General features: G+C 45.2%; 12 non-coding genes across 12 annotated transcripts; all 12 read left to right on the plus strand.

Annotated features, from left to right (window-relative positions):
* Positions 1 to 794: 794 nt before the first annotated feature.
* Positions 795 to 985, plus strand: LOC141200427 (U2 spliceosomal RNA). The gene has a single exon (XR_012272148.1). It is a non-coding gene; the product is annotated as a U2 spliceosomal RNA (small nuclear RNA).
* A 1,121-nt stretch (positions 986 to 2,106) lies between these two features.
* Positions 2,107 to 2,297, plus strand: LOC141200050 (U2 spliceosomal RNA). The gene has a single exon (XR_012271785.1). It is a non-coding gene; the product is annotated as a U2 spliceosomal RNA (small nuclear RNA).
* Positions 2,298 to 3,416: 1,119 nt separating this feature from the next.
* On the plus strand, positions 3,417 to 3,607 carry LOC141200062 (U2 spliceosomal RNA). The gene has a single exon (XR_012271796.1). It is a non-coding gene; the product is annotated as a U2 spliceosomal RNA (small nuclear RNA).
* Positions 3,608 to 4,728: 1,121 nt separating this feature from the next.
* LOC141200074 (U2 spliceosomal RNA) lies at positions 4,729 to 4,919 on the plus strand. The gene has a single exon (XR_012271807.1). It is a non-coding gene; the product is annotated as a U2 spliceosomal RNA (small nuclear RNA).
* A 1,122-nt stretch (positions 4,920 to 6,041) lies between these two features.
* LOC141200735 (U2 spliceosomal RNA) lies at positions 6,042 to 6,232 on the plus strand. The gene has a single exon (XR_012272447.1). It is a non-coding gene; the product is annotated as a U2 spliceosomal RNA (small nuclear RNA).
* A 1,121-nt stretch (positions 6,233 to 7,353) lies between these two features.
* LOC141200087 (U2 spliceosomal RNA) lies at positions 7,354 to 7,544 on the plus strand. Its single transcript, XR_012271819.1, has one exon. It is a non-coding gene; the product is annotated as a U2 spliceosomal RNA (small nuclear RNA).
* Positions 7,545 to 8,664: 1,120 nt separating this feature from the next.
* LOC141200408 (U2 spliceosomal RNA) lies at positions 8,665 to 8,855 on the plus strand. Its single transcript, XR_012272130.1, has one exon. It is a non-coding gene; the product is annotated as a U2 spliceosomal RNA (small nuclear RNA).
* Positions 8,856 to 9,975: 1,120 nt separating this feature from the next.
* On the plus strand, positions 9,976 to 10,166 carry LOC141200428 (U2 spliceosomal RNA). The gene has a single exon (XR_012272149.1). It is a non-coding gene; the product is annotated as a U2 spliceosomal RNA (small nuclear RNA).
* A 1,121-nt stretch (positions 10,167 to 11,287) lies between these two features.
* On the plus strand, positions 11,288 to 11,478 carry LOC141200098 (U2 spliceosomal RNA). Its single transcript, XR_012271830.1, has one exon. It is a non-coding gene; the product is annotated as a U2 spliceosomal RNA (small nuclear RNA).
* Positions 11,479 to 12,600: 1,122 nt separating this feature from the next.
* LOC141200606 (U2 spliceosomal RNA) lies at positions 12,601 to 12,791 on the plus strand. The gene has a single exon (XR_012272322.1). It is a non-coding gene; the product is annotated as a U2 spliceosomal RNA (small nuclear RNA).
* A 1,120-nt stretch (positions 12,792 to 13,911) lies between these two features.
* Positions 13,912 to 14,102, plus strand: LOC141200429 (U2 spliceosomal RNA). Its single transcript, XR_012272150.1, has one exon. It is a non-coding gene; the product is annotated as a U2 spliceosomal RNA (small nuclear RNA).
* Positions 14,103 to 15,223: 1,121 nt separating this feature from the next.
* LOC141200109 (U2 spliceosomal RNA) lies at positions 15,224 to 15,414 on the plus strand. The gene has a single exon (XR_012271841.1). It is a non-coding gene; the product is annotated as a U2 spliceosomal RNA (small nuclear RNA).
* Positions 15,415 to 16,292: the final 878 nt, after the last annotated feature.

Here is a 16,292-nt window from a genome sequence, read left to right on the forward strand (position 1 = left end):
TATAATTGACCTTTCAGTATATTGTTGCACACACACCATCTATTTAGCAAATGCCCTTGTTATCAACAGCAGCCTTTTAAACTCACCTGAGCTAACAGGTATGTGAGCTGGTTACTCTGCTGCGCTTAAAATTTCTTTTTTGGTTTGCTACAATGCCTTTTCTGAAACGTTGTCTCCCTCTGCTGGAACACTGACTTCTTTCATTTAATGCCTGCAGACTATAAAAGAGAAACCAACCCAAAAAGTTTGGTTGATTAGTCTGTGGCATTCTTTTAAACTGTTGCTTATGGCGGTCTCTGTGAGCTTCTCAGTGACATTCAGCCATCCAGGTATCCCGCCTGCAGTAGACGGAATGTGGCAATGGAACGCTGGCTGCGCGTGTCATAATAGGCTCTGAGCCTTTATATACCTGCGCACAGCAGCAGCCACCTTCAGTCTGCTGCTGGACAGCCAGCAGCAGCAGCAGCAGGAGAGGTAATTAATCAGCAACCCTCCTGCTAAGGGTAGACAGCTGCTCGTTCCACCCCCCCCCCCGCCTTAATTGGTTCTCCTCCCTTCCAACGGTGTTGAGGCGGGTGGGAACAGCCGGGGGTTGAGGGTACTGTGCTAAAAGAGGTGGAGTTATGCAGATCTAAAACGCGTGGATTGCAGCAGCAGCAAGCCGAAAAGTGCAGGCATGTGAGGGATCTAGAGGTTGACAGCATGTCTTCTTAACGGGAGTCCAGGTGGCCATCTCCACAAATAGACTTTTCAGAATCCTTGGGTGGCACCGTAGTCGGAAACCAATTCTGGTTATCGCTTCTCGGCCTTTTGGCTAAGATCAAGTGTAGTATCTGTTCTTATCAGTTTAATATCTGATACGTCCCCTATCTGGGGACCATATATTAAATGGATTTTTAGAACAGGGAGATGGAAAAAGAGCTTGCTCTGTCCACTCCACGCATTGATCTGGTATTGCAGTATCTCCAGGACCGGTGCACCCCTTCTTTAATGCAGTTTCTAAAATCAGAAAGAATTGAATTCAATGCTTTTTGTTCATTTTGCTTGTTTGTCGGATTTTGGGATGGACTCTTTGGCTTTGCTTTTCTTCTCCTCATTGGATTTTTCATGTTAAAAGTTGCAGAAGCCAGATGACAAGCTCATTTTCGTTCAACTTCAGCAACTGTGCATTGCATTGCCATGTAATGTAATGTAATGCAATGCTATCTATCTAGCTCTCCCTCTATACTTCCTTTTGGATAAACAGACATATTAGGCAAGCATTTTGGAGCTTTCACCTAAATAACTACAGGTGGTGAGATAAGCTGCACAATATAATTGACCTTTCAGTATATTGTTGCACACACACCATCTATTTAGCAAATGCCCTTGTTATCAACAGCAGCCTTTTAAACTCACCTGAGCTAACAGGTATGTGAGCTGGTTACTCTGCTGCGCTTAAAATTTCTTTTTTGGTTTGCTACAATGCCTTTTCTGAAACGTTGTCTCCCTCTGCTGGAACACTGACTTCTTTCATTTAAAGCCTGCAGACTATAAAAGAGAAACCAACCCAAAAAGTTTGGTTGATTAGTCTGTGGCATTCTTTTAAACTGTTGCTTATGGCGGTCTCTGTGAGCTTCTCAGTGACATTCAGCCATCCAGGTATCCCGCCTGCAGTAGACGGAATGTGGCAATGGAACGCTGGCTGCGCGTGTCATAATAGGCTCTGAGCCTTTATATACCTGCGCACAGCAGCAGCCACCTTCAGTCTGCTGCTGGACAGCCAGCAGCAGCAGCAGCAGGAGAGGTAATTAATCAGCAACCCTCCTGCTAAGGGTAGACAGCTGCTCGTTCCACCCCCCCCCCCGCCTTAATTGGTTCTCCTCCCTTCCAACGGTGTTGAGGCGGGTGGGAACAGCCGGGGGTTGAGGGTACTGTGCTAAAAGAGGTGGAGTTATGCAGATCTAAAACGCGTGGATTGCAGCAGCAGCAAGCCGAAAAGTGCAGGCATGTGAGGGATCTAGAGGTTGACAGCATGTCTTCTTAACGGGAGTCCAGGTGGCCATCTCCACAAATGGACTTTTCAGAATCCTTGGGTGGCACCGTAGTCGGAAACCAATTCTGGTTATCGCTTCTCGGCCTTTTGGCTAAGATCAAGTGTAGTATCTGTTCTTATCAGTTTAATATCTGATACGTCCCCTATCTGGGGACCATATATTAAATGGATTTTTAGAACAGGGAGATGGAAAAAGAGCTTGCTCTGTCCACTCCACGCATTGACCTGGTATTGCAGTATCTCCAGGACCGGTGCACCCCTTCTTTAATGCAGTTTCTAAAATCAGAAAGAATTGAATTCAATGCTTTTTGTTCATTTTGCTTGTTTGTCGGATTTTGGGATGGACTCTTTGGCTTTGCTTTTCTTCTCCTCATTGGATTTTTCATGTTAAAAGTTGCAGAAGCCAGATGACAAGCTCATTTTGGTTCAACTTCAGCAACTGTGCATTGCATTGCCATGTAATGTAATGTAATGCAATGCTATCTATCTAGCTCTCCCTCTATACTTCCTTTTGGATAAACAGACATATTAGGCAAGCATTTTGGAGCTTTCACCTAAATAACTACAGGTGGTGAGATAAGCTGCACAATATAATTGACCTTTCAGTATATTGTTGCACACACACCATCTATTTAGCAAATGCCCTTGTTATCAACAGCAGCCTTTTAAACTCACCTGAGCTAACAGGTATGTGAGCTGGTTACTCTGCTGCGCTTAAAATTTCTTTTTTGGTTTGCTACAATGCCTTTTCTGAAACGTTGTCTCCCTCTGCTGGAACACTGACTTCTTTCATTTAATGCCTGCAGACTATAAAAGAGAAACCAACCCAAAAAGTTTGGTTGATTAGTCTGTGGCATTCTTTTAAACTGTTGCTTATGGCGGTCTCTGTGAGCTTCTCAGTGACATTCAGCCATCCAGGTATCCCGCCTGCAGTAGACGGAATGTGGCAATGGAACGCTGGCTGCGCGTGTCATAATAGGCTCTGAGCCTTTATATACCTGCGCACAGCAGCAGCCACCTTCAGTCTGCTGCTGGACAGCCAGCAGCAGCAGCAGGAGAGGTAATTAATCAGCAACCCTCCTGCTAAGGGTAGACAGCTGCTCGTTCCACCCCCCCCCCCCGCCTTAATTGGTTCTCCTCCCTTCCAACGGTGTTGAGGCGGGTGGGAACAGCCGGGGGTTGAGGGTACTGTGCTAAAAGAGGTGGAGTTATGCAGATCTAAAACGCGTGGATTGCAGCAGCAGCAAGCCGAAAAGTGCAGGCATGTGAGGGATCTAGAGGTTGACAGCATGTCTTCTTAACGGGAGTCCAGGTGGCCATCTCCACAAATGGACTTTTCAGAATCCTTGGGTGGCACCGTAGTCGGAAACCAATTCTGGTTATCGCTTCTCGGCCTTTTGGCTAAGATCAAGTGTAGTATCTGTTCTTATCAGTTTAATATCTGATACGTCCCCTATCTGGGGACCATATATTAAATGGATTTTTAGAACAGGGAGATGGAAAAAGAGCTTGCTCTGTCCACTCCACGCATTGACCTGGTATTGCAGTATCTCCAGGACCGGTGCACCCCTTCTTTAATGCAGTTTCTAAAATCAGAAAGAATTGAATTCAATGCTTTTTGTTCATTTTGCTTGTTTGTCGGATTTTGGGATGGACTCTTTGGCTTTGCTTTTCTTCTCCTCATTGGATTTTTCATGTTAAAAGTTGCAGAAGCCAGATGACAAGCTCATTTTGGTTCAACTTCAGCAACTGTGCATTGCATTGCCATGTAATGTAATGTAATGCAATGCTATCTATCTAGCTCTCCCTCTATACTTCCTTTTGGATAAACAGACATATTAGGCAAGCATTTTGGAGCTTTCACCTAAATAACTACAGGTGGTGAGATAAGCTGCACAATATAATTGACCTTTCAGTATATTGTTGCACACACACCATCTATTTAGCAAATGCCCTTGTTATCAACAGCAGCCTTTTAAACTCACCTGAGCTAACAGGTATGTGAGCTGGTTACTCTGCTGCGCTTAAAATTTCTTTTTTGGTTTGCTACAATGCCTTTTCTGAAACGTTGTCTCCCTCTGCTGGAACACTGACTTCTTTCATTTAATGCCTGCAGACTATAAAAGAGAAACCAACCCAAAAAGTTTGGTTGATTAGTCTGTGGCATTCTTTTAAACTGTTGCTTATGGCGGTCTCTGTGAGCTTCTCAGTGACATTCAGCCATCCAGGTATCCCGCCTGCAGTAGACGGAATGTGGCAATGGAACGCTGGCTGCGCGTGTCATAATAGGCTCTGAGCCTTTATATACCTGCGCACAGCAGCAGCCACCTTCAGTCTGCTGCTGGACAGCCAGCAGCAGCAGCAGCAGGAGAGGTAATTAATCAGCAACCCTCCTGCTAAGGGTAGACAGCTGCTCGTTCCACCCCCCCCCCCGCCTTAATTGGTTCTCCTCCCTTCCAACGGTGTTGAGGCGGGTGGGAACAGCCGGGGGTTGAGGGTACTGTGCTAAAAGAGGTGGAGTTATGCAGATCTAAAACGCGTGGATTGCAGCAGCAGCAAGCCGAAAAGTGCAGGCATGTGAGGGATCTAGAGGTTGACAGCATGTCTTCTTAACGGGAGTCCAGGTGGCCATCTCCACAAATGGACTTTTCAGAATCCTTGGGTGGCACCGTAGTCGGAAACCAATTCTGGTTATCGCTTCTCGGCCTTTTGGCTAAGATCAAGTGTAGTATCTGTTCTTATCAGTTTAATATCTGATACGTCCCCTATCTGGGGACCATATATTAAATGGATTTTTAGAACAGGGAGATGGAAAAAGAGCTTGCTCTGTCCACTCCACGCATTGACCTGGTATTGCAGTATCTCCAGGACCGGTGCACCCCTTCTTTAATGCAGTTTCTAAAATCAGAAAGAATTGAATTCAATGCTTTTTGTTCATTTTGCTTGTTTGTCGGATTTTGGGATGGACTCTTTGGCTTTGCTTTTCTTCTCCTCATTGGATTTTTCATGTTAAAAGTTGCAGAAGCCAGATGACAAGCTCATTTTGGTTCAACTTCAGGAACTGTGCATTGCATTGCCATGTAATGTAATGTAATGCAATGCTATCTATCTAGCTCTCCCTCTATACTTCCTTTTGGATAAACAGACATATTAGGCAAGCATTTTGGAGCTTTCACCTAAATAACTACAGGTGGTGAGATAAGCTGCACAATATAATTGACCTTTCAGTATATTGTTGCACACACACCATCTATTTAGCAAATGCCCTTGTTATCAACAGCAGCCTTTTAAACTCACCTGAGCTAACAGGTATGTGAGCTGGTTACTCTGCTGCGCTTAAAATTTCTTTTTTGGTTTGCTACAATGCCTTTTCTGAAACGTTGTCTCCCTCTGCTGGAACACTGACTTCTTTCATTTAATGCCTGCAGACTATAAAAGAGAAACCAACCCAAAAAGTTTGGTTGATTAGTCTGTGGCATTCTTTTAAACTGTTGCTTATGGCGGTCTCTGTGAGCTTCTCAGTGACATTCAGCCATCCAGGTATCCCGCCTGCAGTAGACGGAATGTGGCAATGGAACGCTGGCTGCGCGTGTCATAATAGGCTCTGAGCCTTTATATACCTGCGCACAGCAGCAGCCACCTTCAGTCTGCTGCTGGACAGCCAGCAGCAGCAGCAGCAGGAGAGGTAATTAATCAGCAACCCTCCTGCTAAGGGTAGACAGCTGCTCGTTCCACCCCCCCCCCCCGCCTTAATTGGTTCTCCTCCCTTCCAACGGTGTTGAGGCGGGTGGGAACAGCCGGGGGTTGAGGGTACTGTGCTAAAAGAGGTGGAGTTATGCAGATCTAAAACGCGTGGATTGCAGCAGCAGCAAGCCGAAAAGTGCAGGCATGTGAGGGATCTAGAGGTTGACAGCATGTCTTCTTAACGGGAGTCCAGGTGGCCATCTCCACAAATAGACTTTTCAGAATCCTTGGGTGGCACCGTAGTCGGAAACCAATTCTGGTTATCGCTTCTCGGCCTTTTGGCTAAGATCAAGTGTAGTATCTGTTCTTATCAGTTTAATATCTGATACGTCCCCTATCTGGGGACCATATATTAAATGGATTTTTAGAACAGGGAGATGGAAAAAGAGCTTGCTCTGTCCACTCCACGCATTGATCTGGTATTGCAGTATCTCCAGGACCGGTCCACCCCTTCTTTAATGCAGTTTCTAAAATCAGAAAGAATTGAATTCAATGCTTTTTGTTCATTTTGCTTGTTTGTCGGATTTTGGGATGGACTCTTTGGCTTTGCTTTTCTTCTCCTCATTGGATTTTTCATGTTAAAAGTTGCAGAAGCCAGATGACAAGCTCATTTTGGTTCAACTTCAGCAACTGTGCATTGCATTGCCATGTAATGTAATGTAATGCAATGCTATCTATCTAGCTCTCCCTCTATACTTCCTTTTGGATAAACAGACATATTAGGCAAGCATTTTGGAGCTTTCACCTAAATAACTACAGGTGGTGAGATAAGCTGCACAATATAATTGACCTTTCAGTATATTGTTGCACACACACCATCTATTTAGCAAATGCCCTTGTTATCAACAGCAGCCTTTTAAACTCACCTGAGCTAACAGGTATGTGAGCTGGTTACTCTGCTGCGCTTAAAATTTCTTTTTTGGTTTGCTACAATGCCTTTTCTGAAACGTTGTCTCCCTCTGCTGGAACACTGACTTCTTTCATTTAATGCCTGCAGACTATAAAAGAGAAACCAACCCAAAAAGTTTGGTTGATTAGTCTGTGGCATTCTTTTAAACTGTTGCTTATGGCGGTCTCTGTGAGCTTCTCAGTGACATTCAGCCATCCAGGTATCCCGCCTGCAGTAGACGGAATGTGGCAATGGAACGCTGGCTGCGCGTGTCATAATAGGCTCTGAGCCTTTATATACCTGCGCACAGCAGCAGCCACCTTCAGTCTGCTGCTGGACAGCCAGCAGCAGCAGCAGCAGGAGAGGTAATTAATCAGCAACCCTCCTGCTAAGGGTAGACAGCTGCTCGTTCCACCCCCCCCCCCGCCTTAATTGGTTCTCCTCCCTTCCAACGGTGTTGAGGCGGGTGGGAACAGCCGGGGGTTGAGGGTACTGTGCTAAAAGAGGTGGAGTTATGCAGATCTAAAACGCGTGGATTGCAGCAGCAGCAAGCCGAAAAGTGCAGGCATGTGAGGGATCTAGAGGTTGACAGCATGTCTTCTTAACGGGAGTCCAGGTGGCCATCTCCACAAATGGACTTTTCAGAATCCTTGGGTGGCACCGTAGTCGGAAACCAATTCTGGTTATCGCTTCTCGGCCTTTTGGCTAAGATCAAGTGTAGTATCTGTTCTTATCAGTTTAATATCTGATACGTCCCCTATCTGGGGACCATATATTAAATGGATTTTTAGAACAGGGAGATGGAAAAAGAGCTTGCTCTGTCCACTCCACGCATTGACCTGGTATTGCAGTATCTCCAGGACCGGTGCACCCCTTCTTTAATGCAGTTTCTAAAATCAGAAAGAATTGAATTCAATGCTTTTTGTTCATTTTGCTTGTTTGTCGGATTTTGGGATGGACTCTTTGGCTTTGCTTTTCTTCTCCTCATTGGATTTTTCATGTTAAAAGTTGCAGAAGCCAGATGACAAGCTCATTTTGGTTCAACTTCAGCAACTGTGCATTGCATTGCCATGTAATGTAATGTAATGCAATGCTATCTATCTAGCTCTCCCTCTATACTTCCTTTTGGATAAACAGACATATTAGGCAAGCATTTTGGAGCTTTCACCTAAATAACTACAGGTGGTGAGATAAGCTGCACAATATAATTGACCTTTCAGTATATTGTTGCACACACACCATCTATTTAGCAAATGCCCTTGTTATCAACAGCAGCCTTTTAAACTCACCTGAGCTAACAGGTATGTGAGCTGGTTACTCTGCTGCGCTTAAAATTTCTTTTTTGGTTTGCTACAATGCCTTTTCTGAAACGTTGTCTCCCTCTGCTGGAACACTGACTTCTTTCATTTAATGCCTGCAGACTATAAAAGAGAAACCAACCCAAAAAGTTTGGTTGATTAGTCTGTGGCATTCTTTTAAACTGTTGCTTATGGCGGTCTCTGTGAGCTTCTCAGTGACATTCAGCCATCCAGGTATCCCGCCTGCAGTAGACGGAATGGGGCAATGGAACGCTGGCTGCGCGTGTCATAATAGGCTCTGAGCCTTTATATACCTGCGCACAGCAGCAGCCACCTTCAGTCTGCTGCTGGACAGCCAGCAGCAGCAGCAGCAGGAGAGGTAATTAATCAGCAACCCTCCTGCTAAGGGTAGACAGCTGCTCGTTCCACCCCCCCCCCGCCTTAATTGGTTCTCCTCCCTTCCAACGGTGTTGAGGCGGGTGGGAACAGCCGGGGGTTGAGGGTACTGTGCTAAAAGAGGTGGAGTTATGCAGATCTAAAACGCGTGGATTGCAGCAGCAGCAAGCCGAAAAGTGCAGGCATGTGAGGGATCTAGAGGTTGACAGCATGTCTTCTTAACGGGAGTCCAGGTGGCCATCTCCACAAATGGACTTTTCAGAATCCTTGGGTGGCACCGTAGTCGGAAACCAATTCTGGTTATCGCTTCTCGGCCTTTTGGCTAAGATCAAGTGTAGTATCTGTTCTTATCAGTTTAATATCTGATACGTCCCCTATCTGGGGACCATATATTAAATGGATTTTTAGAACAGGGAGATGGAAAAAGAGCTTGCTCTGTCCACTCCACGCATTGACCTGGCATTGCAGTATCTCCAGGACCGGTGCACCCCTTCTTTAATGCAGTTTCTAAAATCAGAAAGAATTGAATTCAATGCTTTTTGTTCATTTTGCTTGTTTGTCGGATTTTGGGATGGACTCTTTGGCTTTGATTTTCTTCTCCTCATTGGATTTTTCATGTTAAAAGTTGCAGAAGCCAGATGACAAGCTCATTTTGGTTCAACTTCAGCAACTGTGCATTGCATTGCCATGTAATGTAATGTAATGCAATGCTATCTATCTAGCTCTCCCTCTATACTTCCTTTTGGATAAACAGACATATTAGGCAAGCATTTTGGAGCTTTCACCTAAATAACTACAGGTGGTGAGATAAGCTGCACAATATAATTGACCTTTCAGTATATTGTTGCACACACACCATCTATTTAGCAAATGCCCTTGTTATCAACAGCAGCCTTTTAAACTCACCTGAGCTAACAGGTATGTGAGCTGGTTACTCTGCTGCGCTTAAAATTTCTTTTTTGGTTTGCTACAATGCCTTTTCTGAAACGTTGTCTCCCTCTGCTGGAACACTGACTTCTTTCATTTAATGCCTGCAGACTATAAAAGAGAAACCAACCCAAAAAGTTTGGTTGTTTAGTCTGTGGCATTCTTTTAAACTGTTGCTTATGGCGGTCTCTGTGAGCTTCTCAGTGACATTCAGCCATCCAGGTATCCCGCCTGCAGTAGACGGAATGTGGCAATGAAACGCTGGCTGCGCGTGTCATAATAGGCTCTGAGCCTTTATATACCTGCGCACAGCAGCAGCCACCTTCAGTCTGCTGCTGGACAGCCAGCAGCAGCAGCAGCAGGAGAGGTAATTAATCAGCAACCCTCCTGCTAAGGGTAGACAGCTGCTCGTTCCACCCCCCCCCCGCCTTAATTGGTTCTCCTCCCTTCCAACGGTGTTGAGGCGGGTGGGAACAGCCGGGGGTTGAGGGTACTGTGCTAAAAGAGGTGGAGTTATGCAGATCTAAAACGCGTGGATTGCAGCAGCAGCAAGCCGAAAAGTGCAGGCATGTGAGGGATCTAGAGGTTGACAGCATGTCTTCTTAACGGGAGTCCAGGTGGCCATCTCCACAAATAGACTTTTCAGAATCCTTGGGTGGCACCGTAGTCGGAAACCAATTCTGGTTATCGCTTCTCGGCCTTTTGGCTAAGATCAAGTGTAGTATCTGTTCTTATCAGTTTAATATCTGATACGTCCCCTATCTGGGGACCATATATTAAATGGATTTTTAGAACAGGGAGATGGAAAAAGAGCTTGCTCTGTCCACTCCACGCATTGATCTGGTATTGCAGTATCTCCAGGACCGGTGCACCCCTTCTTTAATGCAGTTTCTAAAATCAGAAAGAATTGAATTCAATGCTTTTTGTTCATTTTGCTTGTTTGTCGGATTTTGGGATGGACTCTTTGGCTTTGCTTTTCTTCTCCTCATTGGATTTTTCATGTTAAAAGTTGCAGAAGCCAGATGACAAGCTCATTTTGGTTCAACTTCAGCAACTGTGCATTGCATTGCCATGTAATGTAATGTAATGCAATGCTATCTATCTAGCTCTCCCTCTATACTTCCTTTTGGATAAACAGACATATTAGGCAAGCATTTTGGAGCTTTCACCTAAATAACTACAGGTGGTGAGATAAGCTGCACAATATAATTGACCTTTCAGTATATTGTTGCACACACACCATCTATTTAGCAAATGCCCTTGTTATCAACAGCAGCCTTTTAAACTCACCTGAGCTAACAGGTATGTGAGCTGGTTACTCTGCTGCGCTTAAAATTTCTTTTTTGGTTTGCTACAATGCCTTTTCTGAAACGTTGTCTCCCTCTGCTGGAACACTGACTTCTTTCATTTAATGCCTGCAGACTATAAAAGAGAAACCAACCCAAAAAGTTTGGTTGATTAGTCTGTGGCATTCTTTTAAACTGTTGCTTATGGCGGTCTCTGTGAGCTTCTCAGTGACATTCAGCCATCCAGGTATCCCGCCTGCAGTAGACGGAATGTGGCAATGGAACGCTGGCTGCGCGTGTCATAATAGGCTCTGAGCCTTTATATACCTGCGCACAGCAGCAGCCACCTTCAGTCTGCTGCTGGACAGCCAGCAGCAGCAGCAGCAGGAGAGGTAATTAATCAGCAACCCTCCTGCTAAGGGTAGACAGCTGCTCGTTCCACCCCCCCCCCCGCCTTAATTGGTTCTCCTCCCTTCCAACGGTGTTGAGGCGGGTGGGAACAGCCGGGGGTTGAGGGTACTGTGCTAAAAGAGGTGGAGTTATGCAGATCTAAAACGCGTGGATTGCAGCAGCAGCAAGCCGAAAAGTGCAGGCATGTGAGGGATCTAGAGGTTGACAGCATGTCTTCTTAACGGGAGTCCAGGTGGCCATCTCCACAAATGGACTTTTCAGAATCCTTGGGTGGCACCGTAGTCGGAAACCAATTCTGGTTATCGCTTCTCGGCCTTTTGGCTAAGATCAAGTGTAGTATCTGTTCTTATCAGTTTAATATCTGATACGTCCCCTATCTGGGGACCATATATTAAATGGATTTTTAGAACAGGGAGATGGAAAAAGAGCTTGCTCTGTCCACTCCACGCATTGACCTGGTATTGCAGTATCTCCAGGACCGGTGCACCCCTTCTTTAATGCAGTTTCTAAAATCAGAAAGAATTGAATTCAATGCTTTTTGTTCATTTTGCTTGTTTGTCGGATTTTGGGATGGACTCTTTGGCTTTGCTTTTCTTCTCCTCATTGGATTTTTCATGTTAAAAGTTGCAGAAGCCAGATGACAAGCTCATTTTGGTTCAACTTCAGCAACTGTGCATTGCATTGCCATGTAATGTAATGTAATGCAATGCTATCTATCTAGCTCTCCCTCTATACTTCCTTTTGGATAAACAGACATATTAGGCAAGCATTTTGGAGCTTTCACCTAAATAACTACAGGTGGTGAGATAAGCTGCACAATATAATTGACCTTTCAGTATATTGTTGCACACACACCATCTATTTAGCAAATGCCCTTGTTATCAACAGCAGCCTTTTAAACTCACCTGAGCTAACAGGTATGTGAGCTGGTTACTCTGCTGCGCTTAAAATTTCTTTTTTGGTTTGCTACAATGCCTTTTCTGAAACGTTGTCTCCCTCTGCTGGAACACTGACTTCTTTCATTTAATGCCTGCAGACTATAAAAGAGAAACCAACCCAAAAAGTTTGGTTGATTAGTCTGTGGCATTCTTTTAAACTGTTGCTTATGGCGGTCTCTGTGAGCTTCTCAGTGACATTCAGCCATCCAGGTATCCCGCCTGCAGTAGACGGAATGTGGCAATGGAACGCTGGCTGCGCGTGTCATAATAGGCTCTGAGCCTTTATATACCTGCGCACAGCAGCAGCCACCTTCAGTCTGCTGCTGGACAGCCAGCAGCAGCAGCAGCAGGAGAGGTAATTAATCAGCAACCCTCCTGCTAAGGGTAGACAGCTGCTCGTTCCACCCCTCCCCCCCGCCTTAATTGGTTCTCCTCCCTTCCAACGGTGTTGAGGCGGGTGGGAACAGCCGGGGGTTGAGGGTACTGTGCTAAAAGAGGTGGAGTTATGCAGATCTAAAACGCGTGGATTGCAGCAGCAGCAAGCCGAAAAGTGCAGGCATGTGAGGGATCTAGAGGTTGACAGCATGTCTTCTTAACGGGAGTCCAGGTGGCCATCTCCACAAATGGACTTTTCAGAATCCTTGGGTGGCACCGCAGTCGGAAACCAATTCTGGTTATCGCTTCTCGGTCTTTTGGCTAAGATCAAGTGTAGTATCTGTTCTTATCAGTTTAATATCTGATACGTCCCCTATCTGGGGACCATATATTAAATGGATTTTTAGAACAGGGAGATGGAAAAAGAGCTTGCTCTGTCCACTCCACGCATTGACCTGGTATTGCAGTATCTCCAGGACCGGTGCACCCCTTCTTTAATGCAGTTTCTAAAATCAGAAAGAATTGAATTCAATGCTTTTTGTTCATTTTGCTTGTTTGTCGGATTTTGGGATGGACTCTTTGGCTTTGCTTTTCTTCTCCTCATTGGATTTTTCATGTTAAAAGTTGCAGAAGCCAGATTACAAGCTCATTTTGGTTCAACTTCAGCAACTGTGCATTGCATTGCCATGTAATGTAATGTAATGCAATGCTATCTATCTAGCTCTCCCTCTATACTTCCTTTTGGATAAACAGACATATTAGGCAAGCATTTTGGAGCTTTCACCTAAATAACTACAGGTGGTGAGATAAGCTGCACAATATAATTGACCTTTCAGTATATTGTTGCACACACACCATCTATTTAGCAAATGCCCTTGTTATCAACAGCAGCCTTTTAAACTCACCTGAGCTAACAGGTATGTGAGCTGGTTACTCTGCTGCGCTTAAAATTTCTTTTTTGGTTTGCTACAATGCCTTTTCTGAAACGTTGTCTCCCTCTGCTGGAACACTGACTTCTTTCATTTAATGCCTGCAGACTATAAAAGAGAAACCAACCCAAAAAGTTTGGTTGTTTAGTCTGTGGCATTCTTTTAAACTGTTGCTTATGGCGGTCTCTGTGAGCTTCTCAGTGACATTCAGCCATCCAGGTATCCCGCCTGCAGTAGACGGAATGTGGCAATGAAACGCTGGCTGCGCGTGTCATAATAGGCTCTGAGCCTTTATATACCTGCGCACAGCAGCAGCCACCTTCAGTCTGCTGCTGGACAGCCAGCAGCAGCAGCAGCAGGAGAGGTAATTAATCAGCAACCCTCCTGCTAAGGGTAGACAGCTGCTCGTTCCACCCCCCCCCCGCCTTAATTGGTTCTCCTCCCTTCCAACGGTGTTGAGGCGGGTGGGAACAGCCGGGGGTTGAGGGTACTGTGCTAAAAGAGGTGGAGTTATGCAGATCTAAAACGCGTGGATTGCAGCAGCAGCAAGCCGAAAAGTGCAGGCATGTGAGGGATCTAGAGGTTGACAGCATGTCTTCTTAACGGGAGTCCAGGTGGCCATCTCCACAAATAGACTTTTCAGAATCCTTGGGTGGCACCGTAGTCGGAAACCAATTCTGGTTATCGCTTCTCGGCCTTTTGGCTAAGATCAAGTGTAGTATCTGTTCTTATCAGTTTAATATCTGATACGTCCCCTATCTGGGGACCATATATTAAATGGATTTTTAGAACAGGGAGATGGAAAAAGAGCTTGCTCTGTCCACTCCACGCATTGATCTGGTATTGCAGTATCTCCAGGACCGGTGCACCCCTTCTTTAATGCAGTTTCTAAAATCAGAAAGAATTGAATTCAATGCTTTTTGTTCATTTTGCTTGTTTGTCGGATTTTGGGATGGACTCTTTGGCTTTGCTTTTCTTCTCCTCATTGGATTTTTCATGTTAAAAGTTGCAGAAGCCAGATGACAAGCTCATTTTGGTTCAACTTCAGCAACTGTGCATTGCATTGCCATGTAATGTAATGTAATGCAATGCTATCTATCTAGCTCTCCCTCTATACTTCCTTTTGGATAAACAGACATATTAGGCAAGCATTTTGGAGCTTTCACCTAAATAACTACAGGTGGTGAGATAAGCTGCACAATATAATTGACCTTTCAGTATATTGTTGCACACACACCATCTATTTAGCAAATGCCCTTGTTATCAACAGCAGCCTTTTAAACTCACCTGAGCTAACAGGTATGTGAGCTGGTTACTCTGCTGCGCTTAAAATTTCTTTTTTGGTTTGCTACAATGCCTTTTCTGAAACGTTGTCTCCCTCTGCTGGAACACTGACTTCTTTCATTTAATGCCTGCAGACTATAAAAGAGAAACCAACCCAAAAAGTTTGGTTGATTAGTCTGTGGCATTCTTTTAAACTGTTGCTTATGGCGGTCTCTGTGAGCTTCTCAGTGACATTCAGCCATCCAGGTATCCCGCCTGCAGTAGACGGAATGTGGCAATGGAACGCTGGCTGCGCGTGTCATAATAGGCTCTGAGCCTTTATATACCTGCGCACAGCAGCAGCCACCTTCAGTCTGCTGCTGGACAGCCAGCAGCAGCAGCAGCAGGAGAGGTAATTAATCAGCAACCCTCCTGCTAAGGGTAGACAGCTGCTCGTTCCACCCCCCCCCCCGCCTTAATTGGTTCTCCTCCCTTCCAACGGTGTTGAGGCGGGTGGGAACAGCCGGGGGTTGAGGGTACTGTGCTAAAAGAGGTGGAGTTATGCAGATCTAAAACGCGTGGATTGCAGCAGCAGCAAGCCGAAAAGTGCAGGCATGTGAGGGATCTAGAGGTTGACAGCATGTCTTCTTAACGGGAGTCCAGGTGGCCATCTCCACAAATGGACTTTTCAGAATCCTTGGGTGGCACCGTAGTCGGAAACCAATTCTGGTTATCGCTTCTCGGCCTTTTGGCTAAGATCAAGTGTAGTATCTGTTCTTATCAGTTTAATATCTGATACGTCCCCTATCTGGGGACCATATATTAAATGGATTTTTAGAACAGGGAGATGGAAAAAGAGCTTGCTCTGTCCACTCCACGCATTGACCTGGTATTGCAGTATCTCCAGGACCGGTGCACCCCTTCTTTAATGCAGTTTCTAAAATCAGAAAGAATTGAATTCAATGCTTTTTGTTCATTTTGCTTGTTTGTCGGATTTTGGGATGGACTCTTTGGCTTTGCTTTTCTTCTCCTCATTGGATTTTTCATGTTAAAAGTTGCAGAAGCCAGATGACAAGCTCATTTTGGTTCAACTTCAGCAACTGTGCATTGCATTGCCATGTAATGTAATGTAATGCAATGCTATCTATCTAGCTCTCCCTCTATACTTCCTTTTGGATAAACAGACATATTAGGCAAGCATTTTGGAGCTTTCACCTAAATAACTACAGGTGGTGAGATAAGCTGCACAATATAATTGACCTTTCAGTATATTGTTGCACACACACCATCTATTTAGCAAATGCCCTTGTTATCAACAGCAGCCTTTTAAACTCACCTGAGCTAACAGGTATGTGAGCTGGTTACTCTGCTGCGCTTAAAATTTCTTTTTTGGTTTGCTACAATGCCTTTTCTGAAACGTTGTCTCCCTCTGCTGGAACACTGACTTCTTTCATTTAATGCCTGCAGACTATAAAAGAGAAACCAACCCAAAAAGTTTGGTTGATTAGTCTGTGGCATTCTTTTAAACTGTTGCTTATGGCGGTCTCTGTGAGCTTCTCAGTGACATTCAGCCATCCAGGTATCCCGCCTGCAGTAGACGGAATGTGGCAATGGAACGCTGGCTGCGCGTGTCATAATAGGCTCTGAGCCTTTATATACCTGCGCACAGCAGCAGCCACCTTCAGTCTGCTGCTGGACAGCCAGCAGCAGCAGCAGCAGGAGAGGTAATTAATCAGCAACCCTCCTGCTAAGGGTAGACAGCTGCTCGTTCCACCCCTCCCCCCCGCCTTAATTGGTTCTC

This window comes from Phyllobates terribilis, unplaced genomic scaffold (assembly GCF_046119375.1).
Source record: "Phyllobates terribilis strain yellow unplaced genomic scaffold, ASM4611937v1 Scaffold_108__1_contigs__length_5656254, whole genome shotgun sequence".
In the NCBI taxonomy this organism is placed as follows: domain Eukaryota; kingdom Metazoa; phylum Chordata; class Amphibia; order Anura; family Dendrobatidae; genus Phyllobates; species Phyllobates terribilis.